Source organism: Sus scrofa, chromosome 15 (assembly GCF_054392235.1).
Source record: "Sus scrofa isolate SSC_HxYL_T2T_F1_AM1 chromosome 15, Sscrofa_HxYL_maternal_Yorkshire_Landrace_v2.0, whole genome shotgun sequence".
Classification (NCBI taxonomy): Eukaryota; Metazoa; Chordata; class Mammalia; order Artiodactyla; family Suidae; genus Sus; species Sus scrofa.
Genome location: NC_139397.1, coordinates 95401714 through 95417462, shown reverse-complemented (window position 1 = coordinate 95417462; position 15749 = coordinate 95401714). Strand labels below are relative to the sequence as shown.

At 39.9% G+C, this 15749-nt stretch overlaps 1 protein-coding gene across 1 annotated transcript in view; it reads left to right on the top strand.

Annotated features, from left to right (window-relative positions):
• Window positions 1–1662: 1662 nt before the first annotated feature.
• The window catches only part of ATF2 (activating transcription factor 2), a 93733-nt gene continuing 79646 nt past the window's right edge, over window positions 1663–15749 (top strand). The window contains 1 exon segment of the mRNA XM_021075925.2: window positions 1663–1816. The gene's annotated coding sequence lies outside the window, so the exon portion shown is untranslated.

Genomic DNA, 15749 nt, shown 5'->3' with positions numbered 1-15749 from the left:
ATGTGTAAATTTAATTCATAATTTTGTTATAGACTAGAAATCATCACTTAATAGATGGAAAACAAAACATTGAAAAAAACACACTTTTAAAAAATAATGCAACTTTTTGTAGGAGCCCCATCATACTTTTCAACAGTGCCAGTGTGTATTTATTGAACAATCAATATTTGTGTTTTTAGGAGTGTATCTGTGTCAACTGCAGAGCAATAAACATTGTCCCTTTTGTCTTTTATGTTAATCAAAAGATTCCCCCCCCCCCGCCCGGCTTTTTATCTTTTTAGGGCCTCACCCATGGCATATGGAGATTCGCAGGCTACTGGTTGAATTGAAGCTGCAGCTGATGACTTACGCCACATCCACAGCTGCACGGGATCCAAGCCACATCAGTGGCTGACACAGCTCATGGCAAGGAGGGATCCTTAACCCACTGAGCGAAGCCAGGGACTGAACCGTGTCCTCATGGATACTAGTTGGGCTCCTCACCGCTGAGCCATGGTGGGAGCTCTTCCCCCCTTCTTTTTAAACAGGTACTTTCAGAGCCTGACAGCTGTTTCCTTGGCATTGCATCAACCTACTAAGCGGTAGCATTAATATTTGTGGAAGAGTGCAATTTCTAAGCCATATTCTAATTTGGTGTCATTTGGTCCTCTCTAAAATATTAATACGGAGTTTTGAGGTTTTAAAGGTTTGAAATTATCGCTACTAAAATTGATCTATTTTTATCTATAGTAAGTAAACTGATAAAACAAGGTACACCATAACATGGAGGATTTTTTCTTATTAACAAGTCCTTCCATTGTTTTAAGTTATGGAGACATGGTAGAAGGCCACAATATTTCCTTTTAGTAAGTTACTTAGAATATATTTGTATGCCAATATCATACACCGGTGCTGGGCGCTTTGAGCCGGAGCAATCAGTTTCAGCTACAACTTAGTAAATTCGAACAAAAGCCGTTCATAGTAAAGGCTTTTTCGTTTATTTTCAGAACTGACATTTTTCTTTCGCGCCTTAGGCGTGTATGGGGGCTCGGGGGTAATTTCCAGCAAACTTCGCCTCTTCTAAACTTCAATTTAACCGAACCCCGCCCCTGCCTCCGCCCCCTCCCCACAGGCTTCACGGTAGCCCGAAGGTGGGTTTCGGTGCACGCCTCCCTACGCTTTACTCTTTTTCCTCCCGAGGGTCGGGAAATGACAGCAACGGAAATACCAGGCTCCCGGATATGACTTCTTCTGCTTTCTCTCCCGCTACTTGCAGCCTTTCCAGAGTTCACCTTTCCTCCCTGCACATCAACAACCTCCTCTAGCTACCTCAAGCAGCCACCTGCTGAGCGCCCCAGTCTCGCGCCCGCCTCCAGCCAGCTGCCAATCACCCTTCTGCAGCTCCTGGGTTACCGAGACAACACTCTTTCGACTGGTCCCGCCCCGTCCAGAATTGCTTCCCGCCCATCTGGCTCTTTATCCAATAGCCAGCGGTCGAGTAGTCTTTGGCTCCCGCCCCCTTCACCCCGGCCCTCCTGCAGTCCCGCCCCTTTTCTTACGCCTCACGGAACCACCTGACCCGGAGGCGCTTGGTCTGAAGGAAAGCAAGAAGGGGCGTGTGCGTGGAGGGGAGGGGCATGAGAAGAAAGGAGGGATGCCGGGAGTGGGGCGGAGAGAAGGGTTGTCAGTCCGATCTCGCGAGAGAGGACGGAAGCCTGTGGGAGCCCGTGGCCTTTAAAGTGTGGTTCAGCCCTTTCCTCCTGGGGTGGTTGGTAAACACCGCTGAGCTCGGGTATTCTCAGCCACTGAAAGAAGCATGAACTAGTGACTTGGAAAGGTGAGTGGTGATGGGGAGAGGGCTGCAGGACTGCAGACTGTAGGGATACGGAGAAAGAAGGCACTAATATGGCGACGTCGCTCACCATAGTCCCCACCCCCCGCTTCCCATCACCTCGGGCGCTCCTGACTCGGTGCCTAGCCCGCGGGGCGGCTGTGGCTGTGCTGCCACCTCAGCGGACCGCGCGGCGTCCGCTTCGCGAGCCGGACCGGCCAGGCTGGACCGTTAGGTAACTGGCATTTGTTGTTCCGGCCCCTCCCTGCTCGCGCGCTTTCCTAACGAAGAGGAAAAGAATAACGGCTCCTCTTAGACCCCTCCCCCTGATATAGCTTCCCCTTCTTTGGTCAGTTCAGAGGTCCCGGGGCACACGTCGGATTCGCCGAGGATGCAGGGAGACCCCCCGCTTCAGTCCTTAGATTGAACAGGAAGAGGGCTGGCTCTGGGCTCCCCACTCAGTGGTTTGGGGACTGTATGTGATGGTGGTGGCGGGGGGCAGGATCATGAGGCGCGGCTGAAAACAGGGTCAGGGTCTCTGGCTGTGGTGGAAGCTGGTGGAACAAATGGTGTAAGAACCTGGAGCTGGAAGTATCTGCCTTTTCTGTCCTTTCTGCCCCTTCATACTCTCGCCACCCCCTGCATTTTCCCAATGGGGCGGGGCTGAGGTGCGGGTGCAGATTGATTCTGGTATTTTCCCCCATTTTTTTTTTTTTAACCTTACTGGGTAGACTGCAGAGCTTCTGTAGGGGAATAACCTGTGCTTTTTATTGATGCCCTAGGGACCGGGCCCGAGTGTGTGTGTGTGTGTGCGCGTGTGTGTGCGTTTTCTGTGTTCGCTGGTTGAACTGACGCTAGGAGGAGGGAGAAGGCGGAGGGGCTGGGAACTATTTTTGTTCCCTTAGGTAGCATAAAATTGTCTTTGCTTAATGAAAAGTTTTAAAACTGGTCAGGACAGGAGCAAAAGTACTGTGAATATGGTGGAGTAAAAGGGATTACTCCTGAGGAACCTTAGGCCTGTGACTAATCCCTTAATTATTATGTGAAAAGTTACAGATTCTTAGGAATTTTAAGTTTTGGAGACGGCAACAGTAAATAAATTTAATGTATATGTTTGAAATCAGGAAAAACCGGTTCCTTTGGGCACACTTTTTGTCCTATGTGAAGAAATCTATAACCATTGTCAGTAATCACCTTTCTAGGCACAATCTTAAAGCCTATATCCAAAACTATGAAGGTGAGAAGCTTGTTAAAAAGTCATCCCTACAGGGTTAAGTGCCCTGGAAGACAAATACAATAGCAATTATATTTTGTAATTGAATTTAAATTTATTACACTGACTTGAAGAATCCGCTGTAAGCACTGTTTTCAAAACTACAGGAACATCATTGTACAGTATGTTCAAAAATAGAGATGCCCTTCTTCAGATCACGAAGCAATTACGTTCATGGATCTTTAAGGTCATTAATAATTTAATTCTAATCTTTGTAAAATAATTTGTATGAATATTCCAAATGCAGTGTGTGCTGCTTTCCTAAGAAACATGTTTAATCTTGTTTTGAGAGAATGCTACTGCCATTAAGTTTTAGTTATTTAAAGTGTAATAGAGTGGTAGTTTAGAACACAGGTGTTTGGTTTTTAGTTGTCAGTAAGGAAGGGGCTTTCAGGGACTTTTGTGTGTTGTAAGATACATGCCTTCTGTAGATTTGATTGTATTTTCTGGAATTTGTTTTTTGAAATACCTTATTAGAATGTTTATTTAGTATTTGGGGCACTATATTTATTAAATGTGCAATCCAGAAATTCCTGCATTTACTTTTTTACTTAGAGTATATGTTTCATATTTTTAAACTGAGATTAACAGAAGTGATTGTCAGCTCTTTAAGAAATAATTTGAAGTGGTGCTTTTTATTGGTATTCAGGATTTAGAGACTATATGAATATCATTTTTTTTTTTTTTTGTCTTTTTGCCTTTGCTAGGACCACTCCCCCGGCACATGGAGGTTCCCAGGCTCGGGGTCTAATCGGAGCTGAAGCCGCTGGCCTATGCCAGAGCCACAGCAACGCAGGATCCAAGCCACATCTGCAACCTACACCACACACAGCTCACAACAACGCCAGATCGTTAACCCACTGAGCAAGGCCAGGGACCGAACCTGAAACCTCATGGTTCCTAGTCGGATTCGTAAACCACTGTGCCACGACGGGAACTCCTATATGAATATCATTTTAAAAAGATATGCTTTACATCAAACTTCTACTCCCTGTAATTAACATTAACTCTGAAGAAATCATCTATAAAGTTTTTCTACCTAAATTTTTGTATTTTGGAAAAGTTGGGATTTAATGATTTGTATATCTTCTGCTGGTAGATTAAATTGTTAGATCCAGTAAATAATCTCACCATACATGCTGTTTCCATTCATTTTGTCTTCAGGCTCTTCCTTCCAATATGAAATAAGCCTATAAGCTGGCACCTCTTTTTCTTTGATATTCCTAGTTTAATGTCCTTAGAAAAGGTAAAGTAGTTGAAGTCTCCCTATTTTAAACCAGATTTTCACCAGAAACTCTCATCTCCACTGAATAACAATTATTTTTTTTAAATTAATAAAGTATTTGTTATGCTGTTCTTTAATTAAAAGTGTACTATGGAATTCCCACTGTGGTTCAGTGGGTTCAGGATGTGGCATTGCCAAAGCTGTGGTGTAGGTCACAGCTGCTGCTCAGATTCCACCCCTGGCCCAGGGAACTTCTGTACACTGAGGTGTGGGCACAGTAAATTAAAATGTACTGTAAATAAATTTGTATTGTTGTAGTCAGTAGTTTAATCTAGAACATTTATGTGTTTATCAAATATTCCCACCTTTTCCTTGAGGCTAAATACTGATCTAAAATTCTGCGTGTTATTGTAACTTTTACTGATGAGGTAGTAATGATAGTATTCACCTATTCATATCTAGGGGAAAATCCCACAAAAAATATTTTGTTTCTTTTGTTCTGTTTCTTAAGTTTGAAAAGTTAGTGTAAGTTATAGTTTCAAAGAAATTTAAGGATCTTTAAGGTCAGCAATAATTGGAATTATTTTACATGTATTATTATAACTAAATATCATTTAAAATATACATAAATATTCATTAAAAATCCTACTTTCATTCTTTTTAATAACCTTGTAACTGGTATATCCATTTATATATGTGTATTTTTTGGGCGGCTTTTTTTTTTTTGGCTTCTCTAGGGCCGCACCCACAGCATATGGAGGTTCCTAGGCTAAGGGTCTAATTGGACCTGTAGCCGCTGGCCTACGCCACAGCCTCAGCAACTTGGGATCCAAGCCACATTTTCAACCTACACCACGGCTCCAGAAATGCCAGATCTTTAACCCACTGAGCAAGGCCAAGGATCAAACCTGCAACCTCATGGTTCCTAGTCAGATTCGTTAACCACTGAGCCATGACGGGAACTCCTCCATTTATATATATATATATTTTTTAGTGACGCTTTCTTTTTCTTCTTCTTGGCATTTTGGTAGTGGTAGTAATTAAAAACATTTTTTTGCAACAAGAAGGGATATAAATTCTTGGTGGCCTAGGCCTCATCACCCACCTCTGCATTCTGTATCTTAACAGAGATAGAGATTCTACACCATTTTTTTCTTTCGGTCTTAATAATTAAGGAATAGAAAGCACTCCCAACAGTAATAGTAGCTTATTACTGGAGAAACTCTCAACAAGATTAGAGGGGAAAGACAGAGTGGGAATGATTGTAATTGGCAAAAAAGCCAGTTGGTAAATTACCAAGAAGTATTTTGGTTACTTTGGTATTATATGGTTACCTTCACCTGTAATGTGACCTTAAATTTATAAATATGCTCCCTAAATGTTCTTTAGTTTGCCTAACTGAACCTCAACCTTTATCATTCCAATTTTATAGCTTTGTTTTTTTTTCTAATTCTACTGTTTTGAGTGAGTGTGTTTACTTTTATTTACTGAATACTTGTTAATGTTAGCAGAAATCAGTTCCAGTTTTCCCTACTAACAGATAAGTGTTTTCATTATTTTTGTTGTCTTCTAATTTGTGCATATACATTACAGTTTTTACAGAATTATAATATCATAGATAGTTTTTTTATTTTACTTTTATAGCATAAGCATTTTCCCATGTTATCTAATATTATTATTATTGTAATAGTTAATGGTTACATGATAGTTTACCAAGCAGCTATTAAAGTTTCCTCAATTGTAATGCCCAACAGGAAATTTTTTGGTTTCTGCCTATTTTAACATTAAATTAAGCACCTCTGTGCATATACTTTTTTCTTACTTCCAGTTGTTTAAGACACCGATCAAATGAAATTACTAGGTCAAAGAAAGACTTGCCAGAGTCTTTCTCCCCAAATAGTTGAGCAGGTGTATATCATAATGTTAATGTACTAACCTTGTCATAATTTTATCAATTTTGGAGTTGTTCTTATTAAAAAAGTAGGATTACTTAGCTAGGAATTATTAATGGGAGTAAGCTGCATTATTTAGACGTTTTATTTAGTTGACTATATCAATCCATAATTATTTGTTTGCCAGTGATCTATGTGGGGGACAGATATTGTATATTTAATATTTTCTGTCATTTCATTTTGTTTCCCTTAAAGATTACTGAAACTTTTGATATCCTAGTAACAATAATCCTTAAATTTTATGCAGTTTTACATAGTTTACACATTGGATGTCTTATGTTTGTTTTAACGTAAGAGCTATGTTTTGAACTGTACATTTATGAATTACTAAAATTTGTAATGACGTTTATTTCATATATATAATCCTTCAAATAAAATGTTATAGCCAAATTAACTGTGCCAGTCATCTTCTGGCATGTTTTAAGAATATAATCAGTGTTTTAGGATAGTTATTTGTCATGTTGCCATGAGTCTACCACTTATTATCTCTGTCACCCTGGGCAAATAATATACCTTCTCTGTGCTTCAGTTTCCTTATCTTTAAAAATAATGCTTAACTCATAGCTTTTTGAACATTCAGATAATTAATTATATTCAGTGCTTGAAACAGTGTCAGGAACTTAATGAGTACTCAGTGTACGGTATGGTAATTATTATTGTTAAAGTTCATTCAAAAATAATAATAATCCAGCACAACCCTGACAGGCATGCTTGCAATGTGGCTTAAAGGCAGTACTGCAATCATCTATTTAGTAGCTTTGGCAATAATGTTGAGTTTTCCCTGGGAACTTATAATTTGTGGCAGAACTTACTGCCTTAGAATTTTCATAAATCCATGTGAGAGAATATCTTATATTTTTTGTTCCATATACACCCCTTCTGCCCATGTGAGACTGTTTCTATAAAAAACTCATTCAGTATAGCATATCCATATTTTGAGATGATAAAACTGCGATACTGTGACTTCCATACAATCCAATTATTTTCTTCTGCTCCACCAATCCACTACAAACACTTTGGTGAGACCTTTCATTTCTTCCTCTCCATAGTGGAAGAGATGATTAAATTAAAACACCACATTTCTCTTTTGGGGTGGGGGGTGTGCAAGAATTAGTAGCTTGATTTGGAAAGCCAGCATACCGAGAAGACCATGGATTTGTGTCCCAAAGAATCATCTTCCCTCAGAGTTTAGCCTTCTTTTCTACCAGAAGGAGAGGGAATACAATCCTGGTTCAGGTCAGACTCCAGAAGGGAGGTACTCTTTTCTTCCTTCCTGCAGCCATTCACAGGTGAGCATGGTCAAGAGTTTTCCTATGAGCTAAACAAAAGTATTTTAGCTTAACGTTCATTACACGGAAGGCAAGGTTCCCAGAGATGGGCCATTATGTATAATATAAAGTTATAGGCAGAGTTCCCATCATGGCTCAGTGGTTAATGAACGTGACAAGTATCCACGAAGATCTCTGGCCTTGCTTGGTGGGTTAAGGATCTGGCATTGTAGTAAGATGTGGTGTAGGTCGCAGACGCGGCTGGGATCCCACATTGCTGTGTTGTAGGCTGGCAGCTACAGCTCCAATTTAGCCCCTAGCCTAGGAATTCCCATATGCTGCTGGTGCAGTCCTAAAAAGACAAAAAAAAAAAAAAAAAAAAAAAAAGTTTATAGGCAACATCACTTTAGTGATTAAAGGAAATGGATCCAACATGGAGTCAGGTTTGTTCTTCCCTACTACAGGATGACATATTGGTTTATTGGTTCTTGGCTAGATTGAATCATATGTCTACAGTCAGCTGTGGGTTGGCTAGGCAGTCCTTTTGTTGTTACTGGTGATATTAGTCAACCACATGTCTGCTCGTTAACTAGCAGTTAATTGACTGGTCTAGTTAACCTCAGCCTTTCTCCTAGAAGCCTAGCCTGGTTCTCATGGCAAAACACCACACTTCCAATGTTTGTTCTTTTGATTTCTTTACCAATTTCTTTACTAATAAATACAACATCATTTCTCAGTCACAGTGTTGAGAGTCACTGATATCTTTCATCATTTGTAAGACAGGCTTTAATGATTGCTGAAGTATGAATGCTAGGGTTACTTTTGAGGTAATATCTCTTTCATTTACTTGAATATTGACATATTTTGCAGGAGGGGGAGATGAGCTTACCAGTGTTAAAATGGGAATTGTACGTAATCTATACTCTGTGTTATTTGTGCCTTCTTCATATTGAGAAATTATTGTTGATGTACTCCTAATAGGTGATTGTTATGAATTACTGTAATTCTTGGTGAGCTGTCAGTTTCTATTTCTTTTTTTTTAAACTTTTATAAGATGTATTTTCAGTAAGAGAGCAATGGTAGATAAGTACATTTTATAAATCTACCTTGAGCAAATATAATGCTCTGGAGTTATTTCATGTAACAGATACGGTTACTAAATCTAAAATAATGTTATTGCAGTGAGATCCTGCTGTGTAGCCCTGGGGACTATGTCTAGTCACTTAGGATGCAGCATGATAATATGAGAAAAAAGAATGTATACATGTATGTGTAACTGGGTCACCATGCTGTACAGTAGGAAAAAAAAAACTGTATTGGGGAAATAAAAATTAAAAAATAAAATAGATATAAAATAAAAAAATAAAATAATGTTATTAGTAAAAATTTGCAGTAGCACTGTTCGTATTCATAACTATTACTCTGTAAGTTCTTTTTAATTTATATATTTGTAATATCCTGTTGTAATTTTAAACTATGGAACAAGAACTTGCTTATCTTAGATCATCTGGGAATCAGAGATTTGAGAATAATCAAGACTTAATTTTAAAAATGAATAAAAGGAGTTCCCTGGTGGCCTAGCAGGTTAAAGATCTGGCATTGTCATTGCTGTGGTTCAGGTTCTATCCCTGGCCTGGGAACTTTTGAATGCCGTGGGTGTGGCTTAAAAAAAAAGGCTTTTGGAGTTCCCTGGTGGCTTAGCAGGTTAAGGATCTGGAATTGTCATTGCTGTAGCTCAGGTCACTGCTGTGGCATGGGTTTGATCCTTGGCCCAGGAATTTGTGCATGCCATGGGCACTGCCATAAAAAAAGCTTGACTTAAAAATTAAACTAATGATATTTTTATTAAAGAATACTTTGAGATACTAGGCCGATTTCACTTTCCACTTACAGTCATCCTCAGTATCTGTAGGGAATTGGTTCTAGGATGCTCAAGTCCCTTATATAAATGGCATAATACTTGCATATAACCTAATTGCTTCCTCCCACATTCTTTAAATCATCTTTGCATTACTTATACCTAATACAACGTAAATGCTATGTAAATAGTTGCCAGGCAGGAGGCAAATACAGGATTTGCTTTGTGGAGCTTTCTGGAATTTCTTCCCACCAAATACTTTTGATCTGAGTTTGGGGCCAGTTGCACTCATGGTACAGTACTGAGAAGAATCAGTGCTGCTCTGCATGTACCCCATCAACTTAGAGAAATTTCATCAAAACTTTGGTATACTCTTGGAAGTTGTGATATGTGCTAAGAACATCTGTCATTTCTGCTGTAAGTGGGGAACAATTAAAAACTGCTGCTTTTCTCATTAAAGCTGAGCTTATATTTTTTTCACTTCCTTAAATTGATGAACTAAACATTGTATACCACATAAACTTATGGGATAACATCAAATTCATGGCCTAAAGATTAATGTTAAAATCTATCTAAAATTACATAGTTCTCAGTTTCTGGCTTTAAAAATAAAGGTAGTTTGGCAGTGGGATCTTGCTCTGTAGCACTGGGAACTCTGTCTAATCACTTGTGATGGAACATTTAATGTGAGAAAAAAGAATCTATACATGTATGTGTAACTGGGTCACCATGCTGTACAGTAGAAAAAATAATAAAAGGTTAAAAAAAATAAAGGTAGTAAGATTAGGATTAATGATTAGGAAAATGTACATTTAAAGTCAAAATACAGTAAAATTTGTGATAAACTGAATAGTTATTGTGCAAGTGCCATGCCTTGTACTGAATGTATTTTACATATACAGTAGTATTTTCATTTATTATTTTTGACAACCCTGAGACTTTCTTTGTCTTTTTAGGGCTGCATCTGTAACATATGGACATTCCCAGTCTAGGGGTCTAATTGGAGCTACAGCTGCCAGCTTACACCACAGCCACAGCAATGTGAGATCCAAGCTGTGTCTGTGACCTACAACCACAGCTCACGGCAGTGCCAGATCCTTAATCCACTGAGTGAGGCCAAGGATCGAACCTGCATCTTCATGGATACTAGTCACATTTGTTTCCACTGAGCCACGATGGGAACTCCCATTTATTATATTTTTCTTTACTGAAGAGGATAGTAAGTGTAATCATACCATGTAAGTTTTCCCTAATTTAGAAACTAGAAGATACTGATTTAGAAGATACTTTAACTTTTAGAGGGGAATGAAGTCTTACTAGCTTATAGCTGCAAGCTTTCAACTTCTTAGCTATAAGTTTGTTATATGACCATGTTGTTGTCCCCAGTGTGAGCTCTAGGATCATTTCTTAGCATTTTGTGGTCCTTGACCAAGATACAAGAAGGAAATTGGAGCACAGAGAAAACTCTGAATTGGTAAAGATTCCTTGGGCCACAAGCCTATCCTCTGAGTACCTTAGCATTTTCGTTTACTTTAATTAATTTGCTATTATTCCTGCATCACAAATTACCACATACTTTGCATCATAAAACAACCCAAACTTATCTCATAGTTTGAAGTCCAGATTGGCTCAGTTGGACCCTCTACCTAGGGTCTTACAAAGTTGAACTCAGTGTGTTGACAGAGCTGCACTTTTTTTTTTTTTTTTTTTTTGAGTCTCTGAGGAAGAAACCCACTTCCCACTTCAGTTAGATAGCTGACTGAATGCAGTTATAGGGCAAGGTCCCTCTTTCCTTGCTGTCGTCTAGAGCTGGTCTTCACTCATAGAAGCCAAAATGCTTTTAGTGCTGCTCCCTCCAGTAATGGCGGGTAAAGCTCCTCTCATGCTTATCTCTGTGACTTTTGCTGCCAAAATATCTCTGACAGTAAGTTCTCTGCTTTTACTGGCTCATGATTTAACTGGGCCATCTAGATAACTCAGGATAATCTTATTTTTACATCTGCAAAGTCCATTTTGCTATGTGATATAACCTATTCATAGGTTCCAGGGATTGGGATGTGGACATCTTTGGGGGGCCATTCTGCCTACTACATTCATATATACTAAAAAGAAATTTGATGACCATGTACTCTTGCACATCTTTTTTTTTTTTTTTTAATTTTATGGCTGCCCCTAGGCATATGGAAGTTCCAGGGCCAGGGAATGAACCTGAGCTACAGCTGTAGCAACACTAGATCCTTTTACCCACTGCGTTGGACAGGAGATCAAACCTGAATCTCTGCAGTGGCCTGCACTGCAGTCAGATTCTTTTTTTTTTTTTTTTTTTTTTTTTTTTGTCTTTTGTCTTTTGTTGTTGTTGCTATTTCTTGGGCCGCTCCTGCGGCATATGGAGGTTCCCAGGCTAGGGGTTGAAACGGAGCTGTAGCCACTGGCCTACACCAGAGCCCCAGCAACACGGGATCCGAGCCGCGTCTGCAACCTACACCACAGCTCACGGCAACGCCGGATCGTTAACCCACTGAGCAAGGGCAGGGACCGAACCCGCAACCTCATGGTTCCTAGTCGGATTCGTTAACCACTGCGCCACGACGGGAACTCCTGCAGTCAGATTCTTAACCCACTGTGCCACGGCAGGAACTTCATCTTGCACATTCCTAAGTTGATTCCTAAAGTTTTTCTTCATAAATTTTTTTCTTTTTGGGTCACACCCAAGGCATATCGAAGTTCTCAGGCCAGGGATTGAATCAGAGCCACAATTTATGCTACATCTGTAGCAATGCCAGATCTTTAATCCATTGCACTGGGCCAGAGATTGAACCTATGCCACTGCAGAGACGATACCGAATCCTTAACCTGCTACACCACAGCAGGAACTCCCCTTCATACATTCAAATAGTTGAAAAAATGTATATTTTCTGACTTTTCAAGATATTGATATCAATTGATCCTTGAAAAAAGAGTTTGAACTGCATGGGTCCATTTACATGTGGATTTTTTTCAAAAGTAAATAAGACACTGTTATACTATCTACCACTAATTGAATCCATGGAAGCAGAACTGCAAAAACAGTATTTACAGATACAGAAGTCTTCCTATAAGTTATACTGAGATTTTCAACTGTGGCAAGAATTGGCATCCTAACCCCCACATTATTCAAGGGTCAACTATAATCATTAGTGATTTGATGCTATAATTGGTTTTGTTTTTTTAAGCCCCAAATATTGTTGTTATAGTATAGTTGATTTACAGTGTTTCATCAATTTCTGCTGTTCAGCAAATGACACAGTCATACATATATATACATTCCATTTCTTATATTATCTTCCATCATGGTCTGGATATAGTTGGAACTCATTACTTATCCATTCTAGTAGTTTTCAGTATATTTTGTTGATAGTTGTTCAGCAGTTTGTTGTAATTTCATGTTTTTGTGAGAAGAGGTATGCTTAAGTCCTACTCCTTCGTCTTGTCTCACTCCATTCTAAATGTAATAGTTAGGATCTACTAACCCCAAACTCCCAGTCCATCCCATTCCTTCCCCCATCCACCTTGGCAGCCACAAGTGTATTCTTTACATCTTTGAGTCTGTTTTGTATATAGGTTCATTTGCACCATATTTTAGATTTTACATATAAGTGATATAATATGTCATTCTCTTTCTTGTCTTACTTAGTACAATAATCTCTAGCTGCATCTGGGTTGCTGCAAATGGCATTATTTTTTCTTTTTTATGGCTGAGTAGTATTCCATTGTATATATATACTGTATCTTCTTAATCCATATTCATCTGGACATTTAAGTTGCTTCCTGAATAGTGCTGATATGAACATACGATTGTGTGTTTCTTTGTTTTTTTGCTTTTTATGGCTGCACCCTCCACATATGGAGGTTCCCAGGCTGGGGGGTCAAATCAGAGCTAAAGCTGCCAGCCTACACCACAGCCATAGCAACGCCAGATCCAAGCCGAATCTGTGACCTATGCCACAGCTCACAGCAACGCCAGGTCCTTAACCCACTGAGCAAGGCCAGGGACTGAACCCGCAACCTCATGGTTCCTAGTTGGATTTGTTTCCACTGCGCTATGACAGGAACTCGGTTGCATGTATCTTTTTGAATTGTAGTTCTGTCTGGGTATATGCCCAGGAGTGTGATTGCTGGGTCATACGGTATTTCTATATTTAGTTTTCTGAGGTACTGTTTTCCATAGCAGTTGTACCAATTTACATTCCCACCAAAAATGAGGAGAGTTCCCTTTTCTCCACACCCTCTTCAGCATTTGTTATTTGTAGACTTATTAATGATGGCCATTCTGACAAGGTAGTACCTCATAGGTTCGATTTGGTTTTTTTTTTTTTTTTTTTTTTTGTCTTTTTGCCTTTTCTAGGGCCTCACCCAGGGCATATGGAGGTTCCCAGGCTAGGGGTCTAATCGGAGCTATAGACGCCAACCTTTACCAGAGCCCCAGCAACGCTGGATCCGAGCCATGTCTGCAGCCTTCACCACAGCTCACTGCAACGCCGGATCCTTAACCCAACAAGTCAGGCCAGGGATTGAACCTGCAACCTCATGGTTCCCAGTCAGATTTGTTAACCACTAAGCCACAATGGGAACTCCTTGATTTGTATTTCTTAATAATTAGTGATGTTGAGCATTTTTTCATGTGCCTACTGGCCATGCTTCTTTGGAGAAATGTCTGTTTAGGTCTTATGCCCATTTTTCTATTGGGTTATTTGCATCTTTTGTTGAGCTGTATGAGGTGTTTGTACATTTGAGAAATTAAGCCCTTATTGGTTGCATCATCCACAATCATTTTCTCCCATTATGTAGGCTGTCTCTTGTTTTTTTCTAACAGTTTCCTTTGTTAATGCAAAAGCTTGATTAGGTCCCATATGTTTATTTCTACCATTGTTTTTAAAAATAAACTTGAATTAATTCACCTTTAACAATTGAGCATTTTTGTTGTTCCTTTTTCTTTCTTTTTTTTTTTTTTGTCTTTTGTCTTTTGTTGTTGTTGTTGTTGTTGCTATTATTTCTTGGGCCGCTCCCGCGGCATATGGAGGTTCCCAGGCTAGGTGTTGAATCGGAGCTGTAGCCACCGGCCTACGCCAGAGCCACAGCAACGCGGGATCCGAGCCGCGTCTGCAACCTACACCACAGCTCACGGCAACGCCGGATCGTTAACCCACTGAGCAAGGGCAGGAACCGAACCCGCAACCTCATGGTTCCTAGTCGGATTCGTTAACCACTGTGCCACGACGGGAACTCCCCTTTTTCTTTTTGAACTTAATTTTTGCTACTCTATTTTTTTGGAATTCAGTGTGTTTTAATGTTTTAACTACTTCGATCACACCTTATCTCACTTTTCTGCAACAAATGTAAATTGAACATTTCAGAGTTTCCTATTGAGGAGTTCCCGTCATGGCTCAGTGGATAACGAATCCGACTAGGAACCATGAGGTTGCGGGTTAGATCCCTGGCCTCACTCAGTGGGTCAAGGTTCCGGAGTTGCCGTGAGCTGTGGTGTAGGTTGCGGATGAGGCTCGGATCCCGCGTTGCTTCGGCTGTGGTGTAGGCCGGCAGCTACAGCTCTTATTAGACCTGTAGCCTGGGAACCTCCACATGCCATGGGTGCAGCCCTAGAAAAGACAAAATAAATAAATAAATAAAGTGTCCTATTGATTTTTCTCTTTGCTTTGTTCTCATGGAGCTCACTCTCAGGACAGTGCATTTTTTGACAGTATTTTGGAGAACAGAAGAGGCAGCCATTAGGCGAAAGTGGTTTTGTTCCTGTCATCACACTGTGCAATATATCTGAATTCAGAACATCCCTCAACACAGGGTAAAACCGCATTCTTAAAGCCATGCTTTGCTTTAAAAGCAGTATTAATAAAACAGGAAAGACAGAAGCCTGAGTTTTAATGGTTCTTTTATTAATGGAGGCTTTAAGATACTCTTATTTAAATTAACGTATTGTTTTGTTCCATGGAGATTTTTACATTTACAGGGCAATGCATTGTAATAAGATTTGGTATGGCTGAGAGGTAGGGGTTTCTTCTGAAATGTGAAAGAAAGGTATGCAGGTTATTTTTAGGAAAGCAGATGTGGAAGTTGAAGATACAGAAATTTATGTTCTTAAAACATCTCACTCAGGGGTTCCTTGGAAAGTCTTGGTGTGCCTTCAGTAATAATATACACCTATATGAACATGGCTGCCTTGAAAGTCTGACCACCACCTGCCAAGCTCCTCTCCTGTCATAAAGCCAGGAGCCAATTTCTTTCTACTACCCAGGATTGCCCTTTAGTAGACTCTATTTAGTCCATGTCCAAGAGAAAATTAATTCCTTTCTCATACTAATGTCTACC